Raw genomic sequence first — 24,345 nt, 5'->3', positions numbered from 1 at the left:
AAGCATTGCGCTGAAGTGTTGACCCAGATCTGAGACATTAATTTGGAGAGAATAGGGTTAAACAATTTCAGGCATGCTACCTTTGCCAACAGCTTAAAATACCCGGGGTTCAACGCAAAAAATAACCCAGCATTGTCCCCTGCCATTTAAAATGGCAAAACCACCTGCAGACCGGCAATTGGCAAGCTCTAAAGCGCAGCATCGCCATCTTGTGTCAGAGACAAGGTACTGCACAACAAAATATAAATCTACAGACATGTATTGAGAAATCACAAAAAAAGATCCAAAAGCCAAAATGCTGGACTAAAAGATTTGAAAGTAGAAGAGGATGAAGGACGATGAAGGAAACCAAAATGTAAGGGTTGAAATTCTTTGATGTTCCAGGAGATTCCTGCTGACATTTATCTGAAGTCCACGCAACAACCGCAAGTTGCACTTATATTGCACCTTTACTTTGGTATGTTATCCCAACATGCCTCACAAATGTGTGTCCAGGCAAAATTTGACATTCAGCCGCCTAGGTTAATATTAGGGCAGATGGTTAAAAGCTTGGAGCATGAGGTTGGTTTTTAGAAGCGTTTAAAGGAGGTGGGGGTGGGGAAAGAGAGAGACATGGAAAGGCTGAGGGAGGGGATGTCAGGGCTGAGCAGATTGTCATAATATACACCAGTATATCATGGTGCAGACACACAGCATGACCAATCAACACACACAATACCGCAGCCAATCATCAGTTAGAGCACACACACTATAAAGACAGAGGGCATCAGTTTTCCCGCTCATTCGGGATGCAGCCTCTCAGAAGGACAGAGCTTACAGCTTACAGCACAGATCTTCACCATGTGCTGAGTGCATAGACTGGTTAGTACAGGCATAGATCTTTAGTTTTATCTAACATCGTGTTAGCCCACAGTGAAAGTATGCTCAACAGCTTCTAGCTTAATAAAATAGTGTTGTACTATTACAAGTGTTGGTAGCCTGTCTATGTTACTGCTAAGGTAAACGCAGTCTCCACGGATCCAGAGTACCGAACACATCATGATACCAGGAGTTGAGGGATGTTAGAACTTCTTAGACCTACCTGCAAGTGATCTGCCTTCCACCAGCATCCAGCCATCCTGCAAAATGGACAGCGTCCGCCCGCCGCCGCCGCTCCGCATCACCGGTAACCTAGGGGCCAACTGGAAGATATTCAAACAACGCTTCCAGCTCTACCTTGAAGCCACAGACCAGGAAGCTGCCTCAGACACCAGGAAGATCGCTCTCTTCCTATCCACGGCCAGGGAACACGCCATCCACATTTTCAATTCTCTCACCTTTGCTGATGGTGAAGATAAATCAAAATTCAAGACGGTCCTCCTTATGTTTGACATTCACTGCGACATCGAGGTGAATGAAAGTTTTGAGCGCTATGTATTCCAACAGCGTTTGCAGGGTAAGGATGAACCTTTCCAGTCCTTTCTCACCCACCTCCGCATCCTTGCGCAGTCCTGTAATTACGGGCCCACCTCCAACTCCATGATACGCGACCAGATCGTTTTCAGTGTTCAGTCGGACCCCCTACGCCAGCAGCTCCTCAAGGTAAAGCAGTTCACCCTAGCGACCGCCATCGAGTCCTGCGTGCTACATGAACACGTCACTAGTCGGTATTCCCACATCCAAGCGGCTGAAACGGCGCGGCAAGGTCCCCACGAGGCAGAACAGGTCCAAGCAATCGAGCAACTCCAGGGCCTCAGCCTGGATGAGGGCGGCCATTTTGCGCGCCTTTCACGGACTCCCGCGCTTGTGTGCACCGAACGAGGGGACGGCGACGTCGACAAACGTTCTATGCAGGTGCGCACCACTTACGGCCGCGCCGCACATGCGCAGTGGCGCAGCGAGTGTACTGACGCTACAACGTGCGGCAACTGTGGCTCCGCCCATTTAAAGCAGTAATGTCCTGCCAAATCCCGACGATGCCTGCGATGTGGCAAACTTGGCCACTATGCTGCTTTCTGCAGATCAGCTCAGCCTGCCAACTCTCGTCGCTCCAGCCAGCCTCGCAGGAATGTCCGGGCCATTCAACCCACGGTCACCGAGCCCGATTCGGACCTGCTACCCGATATTGACACCAAGCAGCCGAAGGTGCCTTTTCAAGTCGGTATCATTGCAAAAAACAGGGTGCCCCAAAGCAAAGAATCCAGCCTCTATCGGTATACAGCATCGATCGGACGATGAGTGGTGTGCCACCCTTACGGTCAACCGGTCCCAAATACGATTCCGCCTGCACACCGGTGCCTCCGCCAATCTCATTGCGCGGTCTGACCTCCAAAGCCTTTGTGTCAAACCAGCCATCGTCCCATCAGCCTGCCAGCTATTAGATTATAATGGCAATGCCATTGCTGCCAGCGGCTCATGCCAACTTGAAGTGACACACAGGTCACGCAAAGCCATCCTTCCCTTTGAAATCGTGGGCTCCTCGAAAGCCTCCCTGCTTGGCGTGCAGGCATGCAAGCTGTTGAACCTAGTTCAGAGAGTTTACTCTCTCTCTCCTGCTGACACGTCTGCCTTTCAGGACACTGACTTCAGGGCGCAGCTCAACGCCATTATCAACCAGTACCACGGTGTCTTCGAGGGCATGGGCACGCTCCCATACACCTACAGGATTTTATTAAAACCGAATGTCACGCCTGTGATGCACGCACCTCGCAGGGTCCCAGCACCACTTAAGGACCGCCTCAAGCAGCAGCTGCAGGACCTCCAGGACCAAGGAGTGATTTCCAAAGTCACGGAACCGACCGACTGGGTCAGTTCCATGGTATGTGTAAAAAAGCCTTCCAGCGAATTGAGACTTTGCATTGATCCCAAGGATCTCAAACACAATATTATGAGAGAGCACTATCCAATTCCCAAGCGCGAAGCGCTCACATGTGAGATGGCTCGCGCCAAGCTCTTTACCAAACTCGACGCCTCAAAAGGATTCTGGCAAATCCAGCTCGATAAATCCAACAGGAAACTCTGCACGTTTAACACCCCTTTTGGGAGATATTGTTACAACAGGATGCCGTTTGGGATACTATCTGCATCAGAAGTGTTCCATAGGATTATGGAACAAATGATGGAAGGTATTGAAGGTGTTCGCGTCTATGTCGATGACATAATCATTTGGTCCACCACCCCGCAGGAGCATGTTAGTCGCCTCCAGCGCGTATTCAGACGTATACATGAGCATGGCCTCTACCTCAACAGAGCCAAATGCTCTTTTGGTCAGACAGAAATTAAGTTCCTCGGGGACCACATCTCCCAATTGGGTGTGCAGCCGGATGCGGACAAGGTAGCTGCCATCACAACAATGAAAACACCAGAGGACAAGAAGGCTGTCCTCTGATTTCTGGGCATGGTCAATGTTTTAGGGAAACTCATCCCTAACCTCGCCTCTCATACCACGGCTCTCAGGAACCTGACTTCCAATGGCTCCCCGCCCATGAGCGCGAATGGACGGAACTCAAGGCAAAACTGACCACGGCCCCGGTCTTAGCCTTCCTTGATCCAGCAAAGGAGACCAAAATTTCGACCGATGCCAGTCAATCCGGCATTGGGGCAGTGGTCCTGCAACGTGATGAAGCCTCATCATGGGCCCCCGTTGCATATGCGTCACGTGCGATGACCCACACGGAGCAGCGCTACCCGCAGATAGAAAAGGAGTGCCTGGGCCTTCTGACCGGTGTTGTTAAATTTCACGATTATGTCTACGGACTTCCTCAATTCACCGTCGAGACCGACCATCGCCCGCTGGTCAATATAATACAGAAAGACTTGAACGACATGACGCCTCGCCTCCAGCGTATTCTTCTCAAGCTCTGGCGATGTGACTTCCAGCTAGTATACACCCATCCAGGGCAGTCAACATTCCATGTGACCCAGCGGGATTTGTCTGCCAGGTTGACGCCCATGTGGCATTCGCGGCCTCCAATCTACCTGCCTCGGATAAACGCCTCGTCCAAATTTGCCGCGAGACGGCAGCTGACCCCTTGCTACAGCGTGTCATGCGCCACCTAACGGACGGGTGGCTCAAGGGCCAATGCCCTCAGTTCTATAATGTCAGAGATGATCTGGCGGTAGTAGACGGGGTTCTTCTAAAACTGGACCGCATTGTCATCCCGCATAGCATGCGCCAGCTTGTCCTGGAACAACTACACGAGGGCCACCTTGGCGTGGAAAGGAGCCGTCGACGGGCCTGAGGGGCAGTGTACTGGCCCGGCAGTAATGAGGACATCGCCAACACAGTGGTCAACTGCCCCACTTGTCAGCGCTTCCAGCCGGCCCAACCACGTGAGACCCGGCAGCCCCATGAGTTGGTCACGTCGCCATGGATCAAGGTGGGCATCGACCTGTTCCACGCGCTGGGTAGAGACTATGTCCTGTTAGTGGACTACTTTTCAAATTACCCGGAGGTGACACGGTTGCACGACCTCACCTCTCCGGCAGTCATTCGTGCCTGTAAGGACACCTTTGCTCGACACGCCATCCCGCTCACGGTTATGTCGGACCATGAATCGCACCCTGAAGACGACGGTGCCAGGGAAAGGATCAAGCCACAGAACAAACTGGGCAAATCATTGACGGTCGCTTGGCCCCCAAAGTCCAATTGCAAATTCCGGGATCACCTTGTAAAGGGAAGGAGGCTCTTTGTCTCGTCGAGTTTTGGCGAGCGAACCAGCTTTTTCCGACTCCCCCGTTCTTTCCCCATATGCCTAGAGTGATTTTATCCGTCAGGTATTTATCCAGTGACATTTCGCAGGTGACTACAGAATCTGTTTCCACTGTCCCGTGACGCAGACCGTTCTAGATCCCAACCACCCGTTGCGCAAAAACACGGTTTCCCTCATTGCCGCCTGTGATTTTTTTTGCCAATTCTTTTTGATCTCCGCCCCTGGTGGTCAACTCTCCAGCCACGGGGAACCAGAGGGAAGCATTGGCTGAGGTGTAAAGTGCCTGCCAGCTGCTCTCTCGGGAGGGGTAGAGCAGAACGCGTGCCCACATATCGGCGAACCTCCCTTTCTGCTGCGGCATCCGATGTTGCCAGCGAATGAAAGACGGAACAGCCGCAGAAATCAGCCTTGGATCTCCTGGGGGCGCTTTGCAGGCTCTGTAAGTGAGGAGAATGTGATTACAGGAGCTTTGGTTTATAAATATGCTCATTACTATAATTAGGAAAACACTAATTAGCGTTAAACTAATTCAAGGTTTTCTGAAACTTAAAATACGTAAAGCCTCGGCAATAAAAAGGAAGGTGGGGAAAGGTGCCGGGGGAACGAGTGGTGTTATTACGTGAACTGCAATTACAATTTTGTAAATGCATTCTTCGGTCATGCATTTTAAATAACAGGTAATTGAGTTGCTAAAGATTTCCCCGCTAAAACTGCACATTAAAATCCAACTCTTAGACTGAAAACATATAGTGAAGCTGCCATCGATTGTCGTAAACATCAATCAGGTTCACGGATTCCCTTTAGGGAAGGAACTCTGCCATCCCTGCACCATCTGGCCTACTTGTGACTCCAGACCCCACTGCAATGTGGTTGTCTCTTAACTGCTCCTCTGAAATGGCCCGACAAGCCACTCAGTTCAAGGGCAATTAGAGATGGGCAACAAATGCTGGCCTTGCCCACGACACTCACATCACATGAAAGAATAAAGTTTTTTTAAATAAAAACTAGCATCCAACGCCTTTCCTTCTGTCCTCAATGTTTCAAAATCATAGGTTCCTCATCCTGTCCCCCTAGCTTAGCCATTCTGTCTTTGGAAGCTCCGAATTAAGGAAACTCTTCCCGTCCACAGTCTTACCCTTCTCCTACGACCTTCGAACTTTGAGAAGGTGGGAGCCAATTTTCGGGCAGCAAGATCTCACAAGCACCTATGTGACAATAACCAGTTCATCTGATTTAGCCATGGGAGTTGAGGGGCAAATATTGGCCGGGCCACCAGGGGGCGTTCCTCTGCCATTCTTCAAAATGAAGAGTTCAGTCTAATGCCGTTGCATCGTTAATCGCCCCCTTAGATGGCAGATAGGCCTTGAATCTACTGTCACATCTGAAAGGCAGAACCTTCGACAGTGCAGCACTCGCTCAGTAAATGACTGCACCCTGAGTGCCCAGGTGGATTAAATGCCCAATTGGGACCTCTGATTTACAGGGAAGGATGCTACCCAGCGGGTCACTGCTGCAAGAGGAAATCTCAAGCCTAGCTGAAGCTTGTTGACTCGGCACTTGTGCTCAACGTTCACTACTTGCTGGCGTCCAATGTTCTGGGCGGGATTCTCCCAGCCCGGAGCCGGAGAATCCCTGCAGCCAGGCCTCGCGTCCCGACGCCGGCATGCGATTTTGCGCAGAGCAGGGAGAACCGCGCCATTGGCGCCGCCGCATTTGGCGCGGCGCCGGTCGCGGGCGGCCGTACGTGGCCGGGCTGACGATCCTCGGCACGGGATGGGCCGAGCGGCCGCTCTAAAAAGGCAGAGTCTCGCCGGCGCCGTCCACACCTGGTCGCAGCCGGCGGGAACTCTGCGCGCAGGGTCGGGGGGGGGGGGGGGGCGGCCTGTGGGGGAGGGGGAGGGCTGGGGCCGATGGGGCCTGGCCCGCGATCGGGGTCCACCGATCGGCGGGCCGGCCTCTCACTCTCCGGGCCTATTTTCTTCCGCGCCGGCCCCTGAACTCCCGCGCCACGTTGCGCTGGGGCCGGCGCGTTGAGGGAGGCCACCGCGCAGCGCGTGTTGGCGCTGGTGCCACTGCGCATGCGCGGATCCCGCGGCGCACAGTTCGCGCCGGGATGGGATGCTGGAGCAGCGTGAACAGCTCCAGCGCCGTGCTCGCCCCCTCTAGGGGCCAGAATCGGTACTCCCAGCGGCCCGTTCACGCCGTCGTGAGCATCCATGATCTGTTTTATTTATTTATGTTTTTTGAATTCTTTTTTTTTTAATAAACAATTTTATTGAGGTATTTCTGGCATATAAAACAGCAACATTATACCAATTCGGTTCTCGTGGCAAGGGCACGCGTGGTGGGAGGGACAGCGGGTCTGAGGTTGGCTGGGACATGTCAGGGAGAAGTTGTCAGAGATTATTATGGCATTGTGAGAGAAGCATTGTCAGACACTGAGATTGTTCAAAATCAGTCAGGAAGTCTGATAACGTAGAGAGATCTCACTGCCAGCATCCTACCACTTAAGGGTCCCCGAGTGGGGTGTCATAAGAGTATGATTGCCTTTTATCACTTTATTAAGGGTCTGTATCCTACACTGTATCATGTGCCAAAAAGACAAGTAAGGCTCTTGACATCTTTGATAACCAAAGCATCCTCCAGCTTTTCTTCTTGAAATAAACCCGGTCGAATTGTTTCTATACTGTGAATCCGTTACATTGTGAATGGGCTTCATGCCATATTTGACAGACCTGCGGAAACTCGGTGAGGTGATGAGCAGTCGACCCTTCACACCCGAGGAGAGCTCTGTTTATTCCACCAGCATGTCGCGTTGCCACAAAGCTGTGAGGGAAGACCACCAAACAACTTGCGGTAATGCCAGTTAGTCCACAGTCCTTTAAGCGGGGACTTGGAAAGTTACTGGGAGAGGAGAGCACTGGTGCCTCTCAGCTTTGTGGGTTAATTCAGTCGACCCAGAAATGTATCGGGGGCAAGCATGGTGCCCTCAGCCTTTCTTGAATGGAATATGGAATTGTGGACAAACCTCGATTTCTCCAGCGTGATGCCCCCACTAAACATATCTCCGCCTTGCACCCCTGTAAGCATTCCCTCTGTGACCATTCCCTCCGTGACACCCTGGCCCACTCCTCCATCACCACCAACTCCTCATCCCCTTCTCACAGCATCCTGCCTTGCGATCCCAGAAGGTGGAAGTTTTGCTCCCAGTGAGTACCGATCTTTGTTCTATTAACACATTCTGTTATCTTACCTTTACGCACTATCAGCACTTCTTAATGCCACCATTCACACCCCCGCTGTCTTATGCCAATGACACCTTTGCCAATCTCTCCTTAGCTCCAACCTATCCCTGACCTCCCATTCCGATAATAATAATAGTCTTTATTATTGTCACAAGAAGGCTTACATTAACACTGCAATAAAGTGAAAATCTCCGAGTCGTCACATTCCGGCGCCTGTTCGGGTATACGGAGGGAGAATTCAGAATGTCCAAATTACTTATCAGCAAGTCGTTTGAGCCAAAGAACAAAGAACAAAGAAAAGTACAGCACAGGAACAGGCCCTTCGGCCTTCCACACCTGCACCGACCATGCTGCCCGTCTAAACTAAAACCTTCTACACTTCCGGAGTCCGTATCCCTCTATTCCCATCCTATTGATGTATTTGTCAAGATGCCCCTTAAACATCACTATCGTCCCTGCTTCCACCACCTCCTCCGGCAGCGAGTTCCAGGCACCCACTACCCTCTGTGTAAAAAACTTGCCTCCTACATCTCCTCTAAACCTTGCCCCTCGCACCTTAAACCTATGCCCCCTAGTAATTGACCCCTCTACCCCGGGTAAAAGCCTCTGACTATCCACTCTATCTATGCCCCTCATAATTTTGTAGACCTCTATCAGGTCGCCCTCAACCTCCTTCGTTCCAGTGAGAACAAACCAAGTCTATTCAACCGCTCCTCATAGCTAATGCCCTCCATACCAGGCAACATCCTGGTAAATCTCTTCTGCACCCTCTCTAAAGCCTCCATATCCTTCTGGTAGTGTGGCGACCAGAATTGAACACTGTACTCCAAGTGTGGCCTAACTACGGTTCGATACAGCTGCAACATGACCTGCCAATTTTTATACTCAATGTCATGATATTCAAACACACACATCATGATGGACACACTAACAGGCAAATCAGAGTACACAACACCACAACCAATCACAGACAAGAACACCAACCACATAAAAAGCACGAGCACGACACCTGGAGGTCAGTAGGTCTGGGGAGAAGGAAACAAGAAAGAGCTGTTGAAACACCACAAGCAGGGAGCCCCCCACGTGCAGAGTGCAAAGACCAAGTTGTAAATAGTGAGTTTAAATAAAGAAGCGTTGTACCATATGCAACTGTATTGGCTCTTCTGTGTGTCAGAACACCCAACACCACATGGTACAGGAGTGGATCGATACCTGCCTACCAACCTGCCATTCTGGACATGGACCACACCGGCAAACCGCAGCCGATGCAAGTCACGGGGAACCTAGGCACCAACTGGAAGCTCTACAGGCAGCGATTTGACCTGTACATCCGTGCCACCGAAAAACAGAATGCCTCGGATGATTCGAAGATTGCAATGCTCCTCTTCTACGCAGGCCCCCACCCAAACGATGTCTTTAATTCACTGGTGTTCGAGGAAGGCGAAAACCAGGCCAAATATGACACGGTCATCCTCAAAATGGACCAGCACTTTCAAACTGAAGTAAACGAAACTTTCGAAAGATACATCTTTCAGCAACGCCTGCAAGGTAAGGAGGAGCTTTTTCAACCCTTTTTGACGCACCTCCGGATTCTAGCGCAGTCCTGCGGTTACGGCACCACCACAGAGTCCATGATCAGGGACCAGATTGTTTTTGGCGTTGCCTCTAGTGGCCTACGCCAGCAGCTTCTTAAAATAAAGAGCCTCACCTTAGCGTCTGCTGTGGAAGCCTGTGTCCTCCATGAAAATGCTACCTGCCGTTTTGCCCGATTTCAGGCGTCCGAGTTGGCACGGAGGGGGTCCCCAGCCGTCGAATCGGCAAGCCAGGCCGCCCACGACGTTGAACGCATCCAGGCCGTCGATTTCTTCCCGCCCCACGGCCCGGACGACAGCGGCCGCTTCCCGCGCTTTTCGCGGTCTCCCGCGCAGGTGCGCGCCAAAAATAACGGCCACAACGAGGGACGCACTGCGCAGGCGCGCCCACCGCAAGATCGCACTGCGCATGCGCAGTGGCGCAACGAACGTCGTGACGTCATGACGTGCAGCAATTGTGGAGGTCTACACTTAAAAGGGCAATGTCCTGCAAAATACCGACAGTGCAACAGATGTGCCATGATAGGCCACTACGCAGCCCGCTGTCGTGCGGCTCAACCCATGGATCCGGCGCATCCTCGACAACCTCGCACACGAGTCAGGACCGTCCAGCCCACGCATCACGACTTCCAGTTAAGTGATGCAGATGACCAGGATGACTTCCGAGTTGCCGTCATTGATGTCAACAAGGTCAATGCCATCAATCCAGACGATGAGTGGTGTGCCACCCTGACGGTCAACCGATCGCGCGTCGCCTTCCGTCTGGACACCGGCGCATCCGCCAACCTGATTGCTTACTCTGCAGTCCAGGCCATGAAGGTCAAACCACCCATCACACCATCCCGGCTTAAGATGGTTGACTATAACGGGAACGTTATCCCGTCCGTAGGATCTTGCCAGCTACAGGTGACTCACAAGAGGTACACGGCCACACTCCCCTTCGAAGTTGTGGGCTCATCAAAGGACTCGTTACTGGGCGCACAAGCGTGTAAGGTCCTTCACCTGGTACAGCGCATCATGTCTCTCTCTCCAGATGAGATATCCGACTTCCCGGATGCTGAGTTCCACGCGAATCTCCATTCCCTCCTCGCTCACAACCAGGAGGTTTTTGAAGGCATGGGGACATTGCCACACACGTACAAGATTCGACTCAGACCGGACGCCATCCCTGTCGTTCACGCACCTCGCAGGGTTCCTGCGCCTCTCAAAGACCGCCTCAAGGCACAACTGCAGATTCTTCAGGACCAAGGGGTCCTATCCAAGGTCACGGAGCCCACGCCATGGGTCAGCTCCATGGTCTGTGTAAAGAAGCCCTCTGGCGAGCTCCGTATATGTATAGATCCAAAAGATCTGAACAACAACATCATGCGGGAACACTATCCCATCCCGAAACGAGAAGACCTCACCAGCGAGATGGCGCGAGCCAACATATTCACTAAATTGGATGCGTCCAAAGGATTCTGGCAGATCAAACTGGACCCGGCCAGCCGAAGACTATGCACATTCAACACCCCTTTTGGCAGATTCTGCTACAACCGGATGCCATTCGGCATCATTTCGGCATCTGAAGTATTCCACCGCATTGTGGAGCAGATGATGGAAGGCATCGAAGGGGTACGTGTATATGTGGACGATATCATCATTTGGTCCACCACTCCGCAGGAACGCATGCATCGTCTTCGACGTGTCTTCACCCGCATACGGCAAAATGGCCTGCGTCTCAACCGTGCGAAGTGTGCTTTCGGCCAGACGGAGCTGAAATTCCTCGGGGACCACATCTCAAGGTCCGGGGTCCGTCCCGATGCAGACAAGGTTAGCGCCATCACAGCCATGCCACGACCGGCTGACAAGAAGGCTGTCTTAAGATTCCTGGGCATGGTCAACTTCCTTGGGAAGTTCATTCCCAACCTGGCTTCTCATACAACAAACATGCGCCATCTCGTAAAAAAATCGACGGAATTCAACTGGCACCAGTCGCATCAGCGGGAATGGGAGGAGCTCAAGCACAAACTGGTCACGGCACCAGTGCTGGCCTTCTTTGACGCGACTCGCCCTACAAAGATCTCAACAGACGCCAGCCAATCTGGTATTGGAGCGGTACTCCTGCAAAAAGACAGCACGTCATCATGGGCCCCGGTTGCGTATGCCTCACGAGCCATGACCCCTACCGAACAGCGCTACGCGCAAATCGAAAAAGAATGCCTGGGCTTGTTAACTGGACTGGACAAGTTCCACGACTATGTGTATGGCCTGCCACGATTCACGGTCGAAACTGACCACCGCCCCCTGGTCAACATCATTAACAAAGACCTGAACGACATGACTCCTCGCCTCCAGCGCATCTTACTTAAACTCAGGAGGTACGATTTTGAACTGATCTACACTCCGGGGAAGGAACTCATAGTGGCGGACACTCTTTCCCGAGCAGTGAGCACACCACCAGATGCGGAGGGGTTCGTGCGTCAAATTGAGGCACACGTGACTCTGACAGCAGCAAATATGCCAGCTGATGATCCTTGTCTGGCCCACATACGCGCAGAGACGGCGACTGACCCTCTGCTGCAGCGAGTGATGCGCCACATGACGGAAGGGTGGCTAAAAGGGCAGTGCCCCCAGTTTTATAATGTGCGAGATGATCTCACCAATATAGACGGGGTCCTTATGAAATCGCATAGGATCGTCATTCCACACAGTGTGCGCCAGATGATTCTTCGTCAACTACACGAAGGCCACTTGGGCGTCGAAAAATGCAGACGAAGGGCCCGGGCGGCGGTATATTGGCCGGGTATTAATGAAGACATAGCCAACATGGTGCTCAACTGCACAACCTGTCAGAGGTTTCAGCCAGCGCAACCTCCGGAAACACTTCTACCACACGAGATGGTGACGTCCCCCTGGGCGAAGGTGGGTGTTGACCTATTTCACGCGCTCGGCAGAGATTACATTGTTATTATAGACTACTTCTCAAACTACCCGGAAGTCATGCCTCTCCATGATCTGACGTCGTCCGCAGTCATTGGGGCCTGCAAGGAAACGTTTGCTCGCCATGGCATTCCAAGGACTGTCATGTCAGACAATGGACCTTGTTTTGCCAGCCGTGAATGGTCGTCCTTTGCCGCAGCATATGGTTTCACTCATGTGACATCCAGCCCTCTGCATCCACAATCGAACGGGAAGGCTGAAAAGGGTGTCCACATCGCAAAGCGGCTCCTGTGCAAGGCGGCTGATGCCGGATCGGACTTTAACCTTGCCTTGCTGGCCTATCGATCGGCCCCGTTATCCACGGGCCTCTCGCCAGCGCAGCTACTAATGGGTCGCTGCCTCAGGACGACGGTACCTTCCGTCCTGGCACCGACAACAGACCATGAGGCGGTTCTTCGGAACATGCAACTGCAGCGTGATCGCCAGAAAGGTCGGTACGACACACGAGCGACGGACCTGCCCCCCCTGTCCTCCGGAGACAAAGTACGCGTCCATCAACCGTATGGTGGCTGGTCAGCACCGGCCGAAGTCCTCCGACAAGTGGCTCCCCGCTCGTTCCTGGTTCGCATGTCGGATGGTTCCGTGCGTCGCCGCAATCGGCGCGCCCTTCGCCGACTTCCACGCTCACAGCCACACAACACGCCAGATCCTCAACAGGCTTCCGAGGATGACTTTGTGGAGCTGCCGCACATCACGCCCTTTCCATCGCCACCCATGGCCATGCCTGCACAGCAGCCGGTGGTTCTTGATCCACCCTTAAGGCGGTCAACCCGAATTCGTCGCAAACCCATTAGAATGGACTTATAATACAGTTCATATGTTTAATAAGTTGGACAATTTTACATGATAACCTGTTGTTGTTTATCGTTCCAGATGTCGTCTGACTGGACAACTGTTCAAATTTTTTTTTCTTCTTCTCTCGTTCGCATTTCTGTTATGTTATGGTACAACTGGATTCATGTGACGCACTCGACATCGCCCCATGTACATAGTTCCGTCATAGACACATGCTGCACACGACACACACACACTCTTAGATGCACTCACGTCACGATCATATTTATTACCACGTAGGCACATATCTTTGTAAAAAGGGGGGATGTCATGATATTCAAACACACACATCATGATGGACACACTAACAGGCAAATCAGAGTACACAACACCACAACCAATCACAGACAAGAACACCAACCACATAAAAAGCACGAGCACGACACCTGGAGGTCAGTAGGTCTGGGGAGAAGGAAACAAGAAAGAGCTGTTGAAACACCACAAGCAGGGAGCCCCCCACGTGCAGAGTGCAAAGACCAAGTTGTAAATAGTGAGTTTAAATAAAGAAGCGTTGTACCATATGCAACTGTGTTGGCTCTTCTGTGTGTCAGAACACCCAACACCACACTCAATGCCCCAGCCAATGAAGGCAAGCATGCCGTATGCCTTTTTGACTACCTTCTCCACCTGTGTTGCCCCTTTCAGTGACCTGTGGGCCTGTACACCTAGATCTCTCTGCCTGTCAATATTCTTGAGGGTTCTACCATTCACTGTATATTTTCTACCTGTATTAGACCTTCCAAAATGCATTACCTCACATTTGTCCGGATTAAACTCCATCTGCCATCTCTCCGCCCAAGTCTCCAAATGATCTAAATCCTGCTGTATCCTCTGACAGTCCTCATTGCTATCCGCAATTCCACCAACCACTGTGTTGTCCGCAAACTTACTAATCAGACCAGTTACATTTCCCTCCAAATCATTTATATATATTATTCCCCAATACCAGGTCCAGTACAGCCCATTCCCTCGTCGGACTATCTACATATTGTTTTAAGCAGCCCTCCTGGATGCTCCTTACAAACTCTGCCCCATCTAAGTCCCTAGCACTAAGTGAGTCCCAGTCAATATTGGGGAAATTAAAGTCTCCTATGACAACAACCCTGTTGCTTTCACTCCTTTCCAAAATCTGTCCACCTATCTGCTCCTCTAGCTCCCGCTGGCTGTTGGGAGGCCTGTAGTAAATCCCCAACATTGTGGCTGCACCCTTCTTATTCCTGATCTGAGACTTGTGGGAGGAAACCGGAGCACCCGGAGGAAACCCACGCAGACACGGGAAGAACGTGCAGACTCCGCGCAGACAGTGACCCAAGCCGGGAATCGAACCCGGGTCCTTGGCGCTGTGAATCAACAGTGCTAACCACTGTGCTTCCGTGCCACCCTACTGTACCTTTCTGCTCCATCCCCCTCTCCAACTATACAAATCATTACATTCCTATCCCTCATCAGCTCTGTAGGTGGGTCATATGGACTCAAAACGTTAACTCTGTTTCTTTCTCCACAGATGCTGCCAGACCTGCTGAGGCTATCCAGCATTTCCCATTTTTACTCAATCTTTCTCCAATGGGTTTATCTCTCCATTTCTTCCTTTCCGGGCAGGATCCTCACTCTGTTATGGGAATGGAGGTGGCTGGTCAGCGGGGCACCTAATTCCACATCGCCAACTGGTTTATCGGCACAATCCTGCCACAAGATGTTGTTCTGGTGGCGGAGTCAAGAGTGGACCGTCATTGGGTGGGGTGCTCTTTCCAAGAGCCGGTGCAGACTCGATGGGCCGAATGGCCTCCTTCTGCACTGTAAATTCTATGATAATCTATGATAATCCATCCACAAATGCCAGATAGCTCGTTGAGCTAATTAGGAGCTCAACTAAGGCCGAATTTTTCAGTCAGCCTACGTGATCCCCTCAGTGATGCCAGAATGCCTGGAGATAGGCCTCCGAGCGACAGACCAGGGAGCCGGTGTTCAATTCTGCCCTCGAGGCCCCTCTCCCCCACCCCCCACCCCACTCACCCAGCTTCTCCCTTCACAATCGTGGCCTGTCAACTGTGACCAATTTCTATGTCAAATTCTTTAAAGTTGCTGAGAGTGCGCCTCAAGACGGAGGCACCCTCTCTCTTACCTGAGGGGCAGGCCACAGTTCCTCCCAAGCTGAAGAGTCTCCGATTGGTCCTCGTGCTTTGAGACCCCCACCCCCTGACCTTAATTCAACAGGGAAAGTATCTGTAGGCCATTAATTGCCAAACCAGGCAAAATGCATGTTGGGTTACTGCCTCCAACATGGTACATGGTACATGTGCCTGGCCTACAGCTCTGATCCCAAATAGAAAACCCTGTCTTTCGTCGTTTCTTGCCATTAACCAGACTGGGTAGCACAACATGAATAGTGCATTAAAAATAGTGTACAAATTGAATATGGAGTGGAAAATCTTTTCTGCTCTGTTTAGTGGCAGATATTGTAATATACCTTTGAGGGATATCATCACATCACTAGAAGGGAATGTGTCCAGTCTTAGTTTCACTTTTGCTTTGAGCAGAGCACAGCACAAACAGCTCTGGTGCCTTCAAGCTGTAGACCAATGTATAACTTTATCATGAGCCTAGTCTTAATAAATGAACCTGCAATGTGTTTACCCAATCTCTTATGGCCGATTGGTGCCTTGTGTCTTGAACAGTAATTAAGCCCAAGGTATTGCATCTGTTATGGGTCAGGATGTAGAGAATCCGAAAGTGTATCATGGAGTTCACCTGACCCACAACTTTTAATAGATTGTGGAATGGGGAGCACACGGCCCACTCTACAGGTGTGGTACAGCAGAAATGGAAAGTATTTTTTAAAGCAAACAATGTTTATTCTATGAACTTAACCTTTCTAAAACAAACAGTGAACATCTTAGCAACCAGTAAATCAAATACACCCCCCAAAGAATACAACACTAAGTAATCTGTATGCTGTCCTTTTCACACCCAGAAGACTTAACAAACCTTTAAACAGAAGCTCATCAGGGTTTACATTCAATACTGAAAACATTTATAGTTCTGAATTCACCAAATGATTAAGAGATAGTCCTTTATGGCAGCGAGATCAACGATGCAGCTGCTTTGGCAGACCTCAGCTGCAACACACTGAAAAACGAAACCAGAAAGACAGAGGCACACCCAAGCTTTTCTCAAAGTGAAACTAAAAGCAGAGCCAGAGCTCAGCTCCACCCACACTCTGACATCACTGCAGTAACATGAGCAGCCAAACATTTCTTAAAGCGACATTCTCATGACACATCATTATAATAAGAGGGCAGCAGACACAAACACTGAAATGCTCAAGTATCAAACAGCTGCGTGTAGCTGAGGGCTCACAGGTGAAGTATCCTTGGGCTCTGTTTTCAACATTGCACACAAGTTACTACACATTGGGAGAAGACAATGGTGTAGCATTAATGTCAAAGGGCTAATGATTGACAGGGCCAGGCTAATGTTCTCGGAGCATGCCTTCAAATCTCACCAAGGCATCTGGTGGAATTTGAATTCAGTTCATAAATCTGTAATTGAAAGCTTGTCTCAGTAATGGTGACTGCCAACGGTTATTGATTGTGGTAAAAACCAACCTCGTTCACTCATCTCAGGGAAAGAAATCTGCCGTTCCTACCTGGTCTGGCCTACACGTGACTCCAGACCCACCGCAATGTGGTTGATTCTTAACTGCTCTCTGAAATAATAGAAATCATCGAATCCCTACAGTGCAGAAGGAGGCCATTTGGCCCATCGGGTCTGCATCGACCCTCAGAAAAAGCACCCTACCTTGGCGCATGCCCCTGCCCTAACCCCATAACCTCATAACTCCGCCTAACCTTTGGACACACTAAGGGACAATTTATCATGGCTAATCCACCTAACCTGCAAATCTTTGGACTATGGGAGGAAACTGGAGCACGCGGAGGAAACCCACGCAGACACGGGGAGGACGTGCAGACTCCGCACAGACAGTGACCCAGCCGGGAATCGAACCTGGGACCCTGGCGCTATGAAGCAACAGTGCTGCCGTGCCGCCCATTTGTGCCATGCAAGTGCAGGCAATGACCATCTCCAAAAAGAGAAGATCTAACAATCCCCCCTTGGCATTCACTGGCATCACCGTCACCAAATCCCCAATTGTCAGCACCCCAGGGGTTACCACTGACCAGAAATTTAAATGGACCAGCCATATAAATACTATGGCTGCTAAGATCAGGCCAGAGTCTGGGAATTCTGCAGGCAGTAACTCATCTCCCGACCCCCCAAAGCCTCCCCACCATCTGGAAGGCACAAATCAGGAGCGTGGTGGAATACTCTCCATTTGCCTGGGCGAGTGCAGCTCCAACAACACTCAAGAAGTTCGACACCAGCCAAGAAAAAGCAGCTCGCTTGATTGGCACCCTATGCACCGCCTTCAACATCCACCCCCTCCATCACTGACACACAGTGGCAGCCGTGTACACTATCCACAAGGTGCACTGCAGCAACTCAGCAAGGCCCCTTCGACACCATCTTCCAATATGACCTCTACCACCTGGAAGGACAAAGGGCAGCAGATACATGGGAACACCACCACCTGACATTTCCACTCCAAGCCACTCACTTTCCTGACTTGGAAATATGTCGCCGTTCCTTCACTGTCGCTGGGTCAAAACCCTGGTACTCCCTCCCTGACAGCACACTAGGTGTACCTACACCACATGGACTGCAACGGTTCAAGAAGGCAGCTCGGCACCTCCTTCCCAAGGGCAATTAGGGATGGGCAATAAATGCTGGTCTGGCCAGCGACGCACACATACCCTGAAAAATAAAATGTTACAAATTTGAGGAGCACATAAATGAATATCTTACAAAGAAAGCAAAATTGTCCGGATGAACCCAAAGCAGCCCATGGCCCCGACATCATTGCATCCAACCCCTCCTCAACAATTCCATTTTGCTGCCATAGTAATACCAGGACTACATTCCGACAGTGTACTCCTTCCCCATAGAAGAATTTCTGACATCAGTTTTGCCTTTCAGCATCTTGAATCTGTGTCCCATGCCTAACAGCAAACATTGGGCACAATTCAGCTCCCGCGATGTGCCCGCCGCGGACCCGGGTGCGGGGGGTGAATAACAGGGAAAAAACAAAATGGAGATTCCCGCCGGGCACAAACCATTTTGAAATATACCCAGACCTTTCCCGATGGCGAATTCCGGACCTCGCCCCCAAATGGCGTGAAGGTCATTCAACCTAATTTGCATCTCATTAGCGAGACTGAAGTCGAATGCTGTGGCCTCCTGGAAATCACCCGACTCCCCATTGGGCAGTCACGCGGGCATCGTTTAGTACTCCTTTACAAAAGCGGGAAGCTGGCGCAATGGTTAACACAGGGACGTGAACAATGGAATATTGTCCATTCACGCAGCTCTAGGGCACCGGAGCTGCTGCCCCAGTACACAGAGTGGGGGGGGGGGCTTTGGGGGGGTTGGGGTTGTTCAGAGGGCTAGAAGGGGCCAGATCGGGGGTCATCCATGATCCGGGATCGAGGAGCTTTGCGTCTGTGAGGCCTTGAAGCCATCTTTACCTATTTTCAAGACCCGTGTGCGGGGCGTCCGCAGCTGCGGCCTGTTTCGACCTTCCGAACTCTCCCAGGACAGAGCCCTGCTGCGGCTTCCCTCATGAAAGTCAACCTCATCCCTTTGACCGTGAGCAGCCTCTAGTTTCACAGCTGAAGGCTATCTCAAATGATGAATTAGCCTTGTTAGCACTTCACTCTCCTGAACTCCCAAGTGCCTCCTCGAAGGAACAGGTGCCCTGTCTGAGCGGATGACTCCTGGACTGGATGGCCTGCAACCTTCGAAGGCCGAACGGTCTGGCCTACACGTGACTCCAGACCCACAGCAATGTGGTTGACTCTTGAACACCCTCTGAAATGGCCGACCAAGCCATTCAGTTGTATTCAACCGCTACAAAAACGCAAAGAAAGGAATGAAACCGGACGGACCACCCGGCATCGAAGCAGGCACCAGAAACGACAACGGCAAAACCAGCCCGGTGGACTCTGAAAGGTCCTCCTTATTAACATCTGGGGGCTTCTGCAAAGTTGGGAGAGCTGGGATACCCGCTGAAGTCAAGGCTGATGATGCCAATGTGGAGGCCTGAGACCGAGGCGGAGACCTGATGCAAATGAGGCCTACGTTGCCACCCATGCTGTCATTGAGTGGTGTACCAGGCTAATCAAAATGTGGTTCCGATGCCTTGAACACCGCGGCGAGGCTCGACAATTCACCCCCCCAGAGGGTCTCCTGCTTTGTGGTGGGTTGCTGTGCCCTCCACAATCTGGCACTGCAGCAGGGTGACATGCTGGAGGAGGGGGGGCCAGGAGGGGGTGGAGGACGAGTCCGAGGATGAACCTGAAGATGGAAGACAGAGGGCAGCACGCGCCCAACGTTTCAGGAGGTCCAGGGAGGCCCTCATCGTCTCCAGATTCTCCCAGGACGAGGCTGCGTCCATCACTCAACCCACCTCCCCAGGTTCCTTTCCCCCCCCCCCCACCTCACTCCACCCAATCACACATCCCCATCCCCAACCACCCTGTTCCCGCCTCCAAGGGTCTATGTAAGATAGGGGTGACGGGCCTGTGTTGGCACTGTGAGCGGGTCACTCTGCAAGGCGGCAGAGTGATGACCATTGGCTGTGAGGAAAGCACTGATGTTCCTCAGGATCTGAGGTAAGTCTAACTCCTGTCTTTCTGTTGACAACACACTCACAACCATCGTCATGACGGAGTCTGCATTGGGGGCTTTTGATCTTCAACCACTGTGACGGGAGGGAATGGGGGGGGGACAGGGGGTGGGGTGCAGGCAGGCCCATTGTGAAGACTAAAGTGACAGAGGCTTCACATGTATCAGGTGAGAAATGTTTTACTGGTGAACATTTTAATGTGACAGATTTCCATTTCCCCGAGCTACGGATAGTGACCTCACCAGTGCCCACTCAATATTCCTCACTCTTCTTGATCTTCTGTGGTCTAGTGTTATGTCTGGGTGGGTCCCCACGATGCACATCAGAGGTGGAGGCAGCCTGCTGCTTTCCGCGCCCTCTGGCCTTTGATGCCCTCTGGAGGGCCTAAAGTTGTAGGGCCCCAGCTGACGTATCGATGTCATAGGCATCGCCTTCCTGTTCTGCTTGCTGCCCTTGAGATGTGCTGGTGTCAGGAGACGTGGGGATTCAGAAGACCTGGAGATCACCTTATCCCCTTGGTGGAATGCCCCTGGTTGGACTCCAGTGCTTCCTCGTCCCTGAGGGCGCCCGTAGGCTCCTGGGTGACTCTATGGGACAGAGGGCAGCTGGGGTGAGCTCCCGAAGCCTCTGGGAAACCTGCTACTGCCAGACCTGGAGGCTCGCCATTGTCTGCACAATGGTGTTGACACCCTCGGTGATTGTCTTCATTGCCTCAGCAATGTCCACCTTGTCTGGGACATGCCCCTTATTGACTGGGACATGATGTCGAGACCCTCAATCATGGTCATCACGATGTGGAGATGCCGGCGTTGGACTGGGGTGAGCACAGTAAGAGGTCTTACAACACCAGGTTAAAGTCCAACAGGTTTGTTTCGAATCACGAGCTTTCGGGGCGCTGCTCCTTCCTCCTTCCTCCACCTGATGAAGGAGCCGCTCTCCGAAAGCTTGTGATTTGAAACAAACCTGTTGCACTTTAACCAGGTGTTGTAAGACCTCTTACGATGGTAAACACAGGCTGAGGCATGCCTTGGACACCACCACCCAAGGCGTAGATGTTGTGCTCTAAGTATTCCACTGCGGTCACCACCTTAACAGTGTTGGACTGGGTGCCATGCATTGCCGGCACCATTACCTGTGCCTGAACGCTTTAGGACTCCTCCAATTGGCATTGCAGTCGCTGGAATGTCTCTGACTCTACCTCCTGAATGGCTGTGTTGTATCATCGGGATCAACACTGGGAGAACATTGTCCAGAGTCTCGACATCTGGCTTGGACCCAGCAGATTCCTGGGATCCAGCAGACCTCCGAATGGATGTTCCTGCCTCCACCTGATGGACATCAGCAGATGTGTGGTGTTCACCAAACAGTGCCCCCGAAGGCTGTCCACAAATGTTGCCCACCGAGGTGTGTGCCCCTGGTGGAAGGTGCGGGGTGATAGCTGTGATACAGCGCCGGCGTTCTCCTCCGAGCTCTCCTCCGAGATGTTCTCGGAGATGGCCTGGCCTCATCACATGGTAATCCTGCAACACAATGGACACGTGGACAGTGAGAGGGAAGAAGGATAATTTTGTGGGACATCAACAACTCACTTGAGACAGGTCATCGGGATGAAGGTCCAAAGAAAGTCCAAAGATATGCAGGTTAGATGGATTGGCCACCATAAAAAAAATTGCCCTCAGTGTCCAGGGATATGCTGGTTAGGTGGGGTTACGGGGACTGGGCCTAAGTAGGGCGCTTTTTCAGGTGCAGACTCAATGGGCAGAATGGCCTCCTTCTGCACTGTAGTGATTCTATGATTCTAAGGGGCAATGAATACTCACCTCTCCTACACAGGGCGATCCCGCTGTCGGTCACTGCTCTCACCTCGGGCAACCCCGCGATCTCCAGGGCCCAATCCTCATAGCGGGGTGAGGGCACGGACCACCGGGACACTCCCCCAAGTCTTTGCTCTTTCTCTCTTACTATGGGCTATCTTCTCTTGCGGGGACAAAGCGAGGCCATTGTGAGCTGCCGCTTGATGGGTCAGGGGGCTCTTTGGCAGCAGCATAAGTGGGCACCGCACCTAGACATGCAGGGTCGTGCTGGTGGATGCCAGGGAGCTCTGAGGAACAAGCTTAAAGATCGGATGTTGGGCGTGCACAAGGTGCCAGCCAGCAGATTGGGTGGGGGGGGAATTAAGGAGTGGGAGGTGGGACTGATGCAATGAGAGAGGTGGTAACTTACCCTTGCAGCTTGTTGGAGGTCGTTGGTCTTCTTCCGACATTGGATGGCGGTCGTCCTGTTCTTGCTGCCGGCACCCCCTGTACTCCCAGGCGGCATTGCTGACCCTGCTGCTGGCTCTCCGACCCCCTCGCAGGAAAGGATGCCCCACCTCTCGTTCACGGCATGGGGAAGCCTGGCCAGTTCGGCATTCCTGAAACGAGGAGGTGGTCTCCGCACTGCCAGCCTCGTGTCTTGGCTGGGACTGAGCGCTGAGGGATCATTTAGAAGTAGTTACCTCTTGCGAGTGGCGAGCAGCTGATGTACAAGTCGGCCGAATCAGACGGCGAGAGTGTCAGGCTTGGCGAGATTCGTGTGGGGTCTCATGTTTGGAACCAAGCGAGGGTGAATACAGGCCGCAATCTCGCCAATGCGGCCAACACGTAAGACCCCGTCGAACCTGCCCAAAATGTCACTTAGAGATATTTTGGCTGAATTGAGCCTTATCTCGAAGTAGCTTTCAGATTTATCCTTTCAATGTCGCTTTGATATATCTTTATAGGATCTCTCAATAAATTGATCGGGAAAACACTCAGCACACCGACTTGACAATAGTTTCTTGTCACTAGACCCAGGAATCAAATTATTCCCTTAAATATCGGCAGATACACACATCTTTCACCTCCCCTTTTTCCAATACTTGCTGTGATATTAAAGCATTTATATCTAAAAGTAAATCCCTAAATGTTATTTATTTGTAACCGCACTGAAAAATAACTAGATCTTGCGAAGATTTTTAAATGTTCCCTCAATTAGAGCGGCTGACTGACTTTCCGGTCTCATCTCCCAGCATCCTTTGCTGCTTCGGTGGGAAGGGCGGACATTTTGAAGCGAAATTTCCAGAAGAAGAATCTTGAGAATCTTTATTTGGACAAGATCAAATCAGCCACGATCTTATTGAATTGGCGGAGCAGGCTCAGAATGGCCTATTCCTCATCCCGTTTTTTATGTTCTTACGTTCTGGACAAGTATTTCCAGGGTAACTATAGATCTGTTAGTTTAATGTCAGTTCAAACTCTAAGGGGATAAAAAGAACATTAAAAAATAGGATGAGGACTGGGCCATTCAGAGGCTGCTCCACCAATTTATCTTGGCCTTAACTCCAGTCCCGTGCATGTTGCCCCTAACCCTTCACTTCCCCAGACCTGAAGAATCTGTCTATCTCGGCCTTGAATATATTCCAATGACTCAGCCTCCACAGCTCGCTGGGTTGGGGAATTCCAAAAACTTACAACTCCCTGAAAGAAGAAATGTTTCCTCATCAACATCTTAAAATGGGCGACCCCTTGTTCTCAAAGCCCAAGCTTTAGATTCTCGGTCGAGAGACACATACGCTGGAATTCTCTGGCCGTTCGCTGGTGGCAAGATTCTCTGTTCCCCCCCCGCCCAGCACCACACACTCGCCCGCGGGTTTCCCAGCGGAATGCGGTGCCTTCAATGGGAAATCCAATTGGGCAGCACGGGGGCACAGTAGTTAGCACTGCTGCCTTACTGTGCCAGGGACCCATATTCGATTTCGGTCTCGGGTGACTGTGTGGAGTTTGCACATTCTGTCCGTGTGGGTTTCCACCGGGTGCTAAAATTGTCCCTGAGTGTCCAAAAGATGTGCAGGTTAGGAGATAGGGCAGGGGAGTGGGCCTAGGAAGGATGTTCTTTCAGAGGTTCGGTGAAGACCAGAAGACATAGGAACAGAATTAGGCCAATCGGCCCATCGAGTCTGCTCCGCCATTTGATCATGGCCGATAAGCTTCTCATCCCCATTCTCCCCGTAACCCCCATCTACTTATTAATCAAGAACCTACCTATCTCTGTCCTAAAGACACTCAGTGATTTGGCCTCCAGAGCCTCTGCGGCAATGAGTTCCACAAATCCACCACCCTCTGGCTAAAGGAATTCCTCCTCACTCAATGGGGCTCCAGCTGCACTGTCGGGATTTTATGATTCTCAGCAGCCGGAAGAGAGGATCTGCCAGTGACTGACGCGCCGCCTCCCACTGATGA

The sequence above is a fragment of the Scyliorhinus torazame genome, chromosome 13, assembly GCF_047496885.1.
Source record: "Scyliorhinus torazame isolate Kashiwa2021f chromosome 13, sScyTor2.1, whole genome shotgun sequence".
Classification (NCBI taxonomy): Eukaryota; Metazoa; Chordata; class Chondrichthyes; order Carcharhiniformes; family Scyliorhinidae; genus Scyliorhinus; species Scyliorhinus torazame.
The sequence above is the reverse complement of the archived record's forward strand: the minus strand, read 5'-3'. Positions refer to the sequence as shown.